The sequence below is a fragment of the Eurypyga helias genome, unplaced genomic scaffold (genome assembly GCF_000690775.1).
Source record: "Eurypyga helias isolate BGI_N326 unplaced genomic scaffold, ASM69077v1 scaffold8380, whole genome shotgun sequence".
Lineage (NCBI taxonomy): Eukaryota > Metazoa > Chordata > Aves > Eurypygiformes > Eurypygidae > Eurypyga > Eurypyga helias.
The window spans coordinates 2686-8444 of NW_010223746.1; the positions used below are offsets into that span (position 1 = coordinate 2686).

The following is a 5759-nucleotide window of genomic DNA, read 5'->3' on the forward strand; positions in this document are numbered from 1 at the left end:
ACAAAGGACTGAACTACTGCCCTGAATTCCTTTATGTGGTTGAAATCTAGATTATGAAAGTAGCAGGTGCTAAGTATCAGTGCTAAATGCTGTGTATATCACTACATAAAATAAGACCATCAAAAAGATTAGCATTGGACATCTTAATAAATTAAGTTGATATGAGGTTAATGTGTTGATAAAACTAATTTTAGACATCTGAAGACCTTTAAAACATTTCATACAATTATTGTTTTGCAAAGACTGAAAACTGGGGACTCAAGTACTGTAACTGATTAAAGATGTGCCATGCATTATTGGATTATCACACTTACAAATCTGTTTGCCTTGTGAGTAAGTTTTGGGGAGCATTCCAAAGCAGTATTTTTGTTCAGTTTTAGACTTTACTTTTTTTTTTCCCCAAATATATTACTCTTTCTAAATACCATTTTCCTTAACAGTGAAATTACTAGCATTTAACTGTATTCTGTGGTTTTTGCTGATTTGGTATAAAGTTTAATAGACTCTTATTTATATTTTTTAAAAAGCTAGATATCAGTCTGTTAGGCAACGTTAATGATAATATCCAGTCATAATTGAACAGTTATAATTATACAGAATAAACACATGTTGCCTTAAAGGGTTATCTAGTATCTTCCATTTTGTTTAGCATTGAAGCAAATAAGCAAAGAAAATTGAATCAATAACTCTGGTCAGTCATTTGGGAGTGCATGAAAGCCCACTTAGTCCTCTTTTTTCCTTTTTACTCCAATGGTTCCCAAAATCAGTATGCACATCACTGGGATGATACGATTTTTTTCTAGGTGTGCCGCCCTTTCTAGTTTGTTCTGAGAAACACAGGCAGTTGATGTATGTTTATATTTTAAGACAGCTGTCATGGGGAGACCGCAGCCTTAGTATGATATCTTGCACAATTTGTGAAGCATTTATTCTACTGAAGGCACAGTCTTGTTTATATTTTCTGCACATTTTGGTGTATTGGTTGTTTTAAATTATTTAAGTTTTAACTTGTGAAAGCATATAATATGATTTCTTAGTATTTTAGAAATACATTAGAGTCTGTGAGTCTTTCCTTCTTTAAGATACAGATGTGTGGATTTCAATATAAAGTTGCATTTGCCAAAATTTACCTGTGTAGCTTGTTAATTTTCTTGGAATAAAATTTTACATTTTTCCAGTTATGCAATTAACCTTTTTTTATTTTGTCTAGTGAGCTAGCATGAAGTACTGAGAATGTAGCCATTATGAATTATTATCCTTTGCAGTCACTGTATTCCCAAACTGTAAATGCATGAATGATGGGGACCACAGAATTGATAAATGATATTATCTACAGTAGCACTATTGTGTAGTTTATCATAATTACCCATCTATCTGTTCTAATATGTCAGTTATATTTAAAGTTACAACACAGTATTTGACATTAACTTCACAGTTTAATTTTGGAAAATGTGTATATTTGAAGCACAACATCATGAGTTGGTCAATCATTAAGAACACAGATTTTTCTTAATTTTTGGAGAGACAAGACTAGAGGTCTTAATTCAGTATTGGTATATCTTGTTCTTTGTTGTAGTTTTATGACCAGCAAGTTAATATATACATACACAAGCAGCAGTCAATAACAGAAATGCTTAAATTTGTATGATAACATTATACAACATATGCAACAATTCAGAGAGTTGTGTCTATATGTGATCAGACAACTTGATCAAAGATTTAGTGAGCAATCTGTTTGACCTCACTTACACTTTTATACTGAGGTTGATTGGTTGAAGGGCATGGCTTTATATACTGTGTTGAAACAGAAAAATTGCTAAAATAATGAGTCCTCATCAGTACAAGAATGTTTCAGAACGTAATTTGAAATGGGACCAATAAACTTCTACCAAAAGGACTTTTTTATTACACTGAAAAAGGCTTTGAAATTAAGGTAGTTAAGCAATTGTCAAAGATAGCAAGAGAGAATAAAAACTGAATCGTATGTCGAGAAAAATTCTGAAAGTTATCCCACTTACGTTTATTAAAAGGTTGATTGGCAATAACTTCAGTCTAATTTCTATAAAATAGTAACCTTTACAAGGAACATTGATATTACATATTGTAATAAACAAGTTACATATAAATAAAGTTGTAAATAGTGTTACAGTTGTAGAAGTAGTCGGTTCTGAAGATTAGCCAGAAAATTTTCAACTATGAAATTTCAACAGCTGCAAATCTGGGGCCTGACCTAACTCCTAATAAAGTCAGTTGGTGTTTTCCCATTAACTTCATTTGGAGCAGAAGCAGGCCCTAACATTTCTATAGTATTATGCTTCTGAAATACTAAGAAGGCTGTATTTACTATGCAGTGGGAAAAGAAAAAAATAAAAACAATTTAAAATTATTTCCCTGGAAGTTTTGCAAGCAGTAACTGATGTAAATTAAAATAATAAACAGTAAACAAGTCTGAAAGCAAATATTTTGCTAAATGTTTTTCTTTTGATATGAACATAATTCCTTTGACTAACTGAAAAATACACAACTGTATTACTACCTGACAGAGGAGAGAGACTTTTTTTAAAGTGACTTTTTGTAACTGTTCCAGTAAGAAGTCTTGTGATAGAAGTATTTCCTTTTATTTTCTCCAGTGTTAAAAGAACAGGGGGATGTTCAGTGAAATTAAAAGGCAACATATGAAGTAACATTTTATGCAAAGTTACTACTCGGTGGAACTCACTGGCACAGGATGTCAAGTAGTTTAGGCAGACTCCGACAAGAATTATATGTATAGATGAATTAAAGCAGTACTAGCAGTTTTTGTCATCGGTGTCGTTTTGATCCTAGTCAGCATATCAAACCTAATGGATTAGGGTGTAAATTCAAAGGAGCAAGAAGGTTTATTCCAATTCAGTACACTGTTGTGTCACAGTATGAAAAGCCTTTTGCTTTCACTTCCGTACAGGAGTTAAGGTGTTGCCACAGCTAGGATACAGGGCTGGCAGGTTACTCTTCTCTTTCAGAATTGCAAGGTATATCACACTATTTTATATCAGCATTGATCTTTAATGCTCATGGGTAATGTGAAGTTAGTATTTTTAATTTTCCTGATGGCAGAAAAAGGATTAAGAACTGAGAAAATGCTGTCTGCCTCTGTGCTTTCCTTCCCTCTGTTGCCTCACTGGCTCTCCATCAATCCTTCTTCAAGATTAGATGTTTTCATATACTGAGTCTTACATTTCTCCTCCTCCTTAGAGGTGTCTCAGCCATCCCTCCTCCCCAGTAGATAAGCTCCTGCAGCAGGTTCCCAAGGTTTGTCAGTGTCTGGCTTCCCTTCCTGAAGACAGAGACCACCAGTTCCTCCCAGCTGCCTCTGTAGTTCATGGAGTCATCACGCCATGGTGCTTGGCTAGCGAGCTGGGTATCTGTCTTTTGGCTTTGGTCATGAAGTAGGTGCTGTTCAGGTTATGCAGAGGAAAATGAGAATGGGGAGGGGGCAGCAGAAACATCTTCCCATCTCCCAACTCCTTCATAAAGAAACCACTGTTACTGTTGCATTGCCCAAGAGCTTATGATGTTTTTAAAGCGTATTCAGTGCTAATGACGCTCTGAATGAACAAAGCGTACAGTTAGCCGAATTAATGCAGAGTTTTGGGTACAGCAACAAAATATTATAACAAAATGGCTTTCCGTCAGTCTCTAGGCCTTGGGGGAAGAGGAGTTCACTGTATCTATCTCATTTTAAGCGCATTGAGTTTGTTCACTTGTCTTTGCTTTGCCTTTCAAGCATGTGAACATTTTATTTATATTAATAGGAATGCAGTATTGCAGCAAGCTGCGATTACTCATGGGTTTAAAAAATAATATAAAAAGGAACGATGATGATTTTTGAGGTGAATTAGAGAGGTATTTTGACAAACAATTTTTTTTTTAGCGAATGTCGAATAAAACTGTGGGTTGCTGGGCTCTTTCACAGTTACACAGTCAGCTCTCAATTACTGAAAACAGAAATGGAGTAATCTAACCCGCATGAAGCTAAACCATAGGTAACACAAAGCATATGCACATTAGATAAGAACTTCCTGTGTTTGTTACATTTATCGAGGAATGAAGTTAAGCTGAAGTAAAAAGTGAGATCAGAAATTCAAAGAAAAACGGTGGGTGTTTTTCCTTTTTTTCTGCTTTGTTTTAGCATAGCACTGCTAATCTGCAGCCTGGGTTACACACCCACAGACAACTGGGAGTTGACTGTACAATTCTGCATACCACATAGACAACTTCCTTCTAGTTTATATTCATTGAGAGCTCTGTAAGTGCACACTACTAATCTGATTGACTTTTCAGAGAAAAGAGGAGGCTCAGGCTGAGATACTGTTCTTCAGAACTGAAATTCAATATGTCCTCTGCTTTTGTTTACTGAAGTGATTTTGAGTGTGAAGAAATCAGTGATCTAGATCAGTAATGATCATAAGCATTCTCTAGCCATGACTGTTAACAGCAGGACAAGATGACATATTGCAATGCATATGCCAGCGACAAATCAAAGAGTTTGGTATTACACACCATGACTTTCCTTGAGTGGCCTGAAAATAGCTCATGCTTTATATTTAGAAAAAAAATATGATGAAGCTGTCCATTTAAATGGATAAAGTCTTTAACTAGCCATCGTGGAAAAATAAGGGTGAATTTTAAAGATTGCTCATTATAAATAGTGAAGAGTTTCTGTGGTGTGTTTTGTTCAGCTGAACTGTGTAATTACATAAGTATATGGTGATCAAAGGAGTGCCACAGTAAATAAGTTACATTTTTCAATAGTCTAAAAAGGAAATAAGTAACAACAATCTTCAGCCATTTGAAATAATTGCAGTCATCCATATGTTTTTTATAATTTAGATAACAAAAATATTACTGACATTTTTGGTACTCAGTGATTTTACGTACTTGATGCATTTAAAGAACAATGTCTTTAGACAGTGAGTTGTTTGATGCAGCCTAGTGAGAGACATATTCTTTGCATCACACTTTTTGTACTATGTTTTGTATTTAATAAGCACAAGAAGTATAAAACCAGAAATCATCTGTATAATCTTCAACAAACTCTGCATTAGCTACAACAAAACTTCTCCCAATATTAGGCAAATTACTGTCTACAGAGATTGTTCAGAATTATCCCCGTGCTAATTCACAAAAAGTCTACTTCACCTTTGTTTAAGAGCCATCTAGTTAAAGATGTCTGATTTTTTCATCCTTTCATTGGTTGGCTGAGACAAGTGTTGCTGTAACGTGGAGTTAAATATCCCAAGTATGAAATGATTCATTTGAATTTCAATTATTATGCTACCTATATGTGACATTGTTGTAGTCACATTTTAAATAAACCTAGAGAGTTTATGGTTGAAGTATGTAAATAATCACGATGAAAAAACAAACAAACAAACAAACAAAAAACCCCAGAACCAAACAATTGCATAGTTCCAGTTCATTATTTCTCTTATTTTTATGGAATGTTAAACTTGCAGTTTTAGGAAATCAAAAGCAAACTCTGAAAAACAAGTATGTTGGAGGGGAGAGAATAGCCATGAATACACCTATTAAGGTTATATTTGCAATGAAGAAGGTTATCATATATGCATTGCATTTTCTGTTTGGTTATAATCTATCAGTTTGCCTACTTCTTTCCCAGGGTGTATATGCAATATAGATACAGTTCTCATGCTACCATTAATTACAGCATTTCCTGAGCCCTTTTATTTTTGTGCTGTAACCATCAAGCGCAGGAA

At 34.4% G+C, this 5759-nt stretch overlaps 1 protein-coding gene across 1 annotated transcript in view; it reads left to right on the forward strand.

Moving 5' to 3' along the window:
* The window catches only part of GPR85 (G protein-coupled receptor 85), a 3843-nt gene extending 2664 nt beyond the window's left edge, over positions 1-1179 (forward strand). The window contains exon 2 of the mRNA XM_010151202.1: positions 1-1179. This exon is cut by the window's left edge and continues 1486 nt beyond it. The gene's annotated coding sequence lies outside the window, so the exon portion shown is untranslated.
* Positions 1180-5759: the final 4580 nt, after the last annotated feature.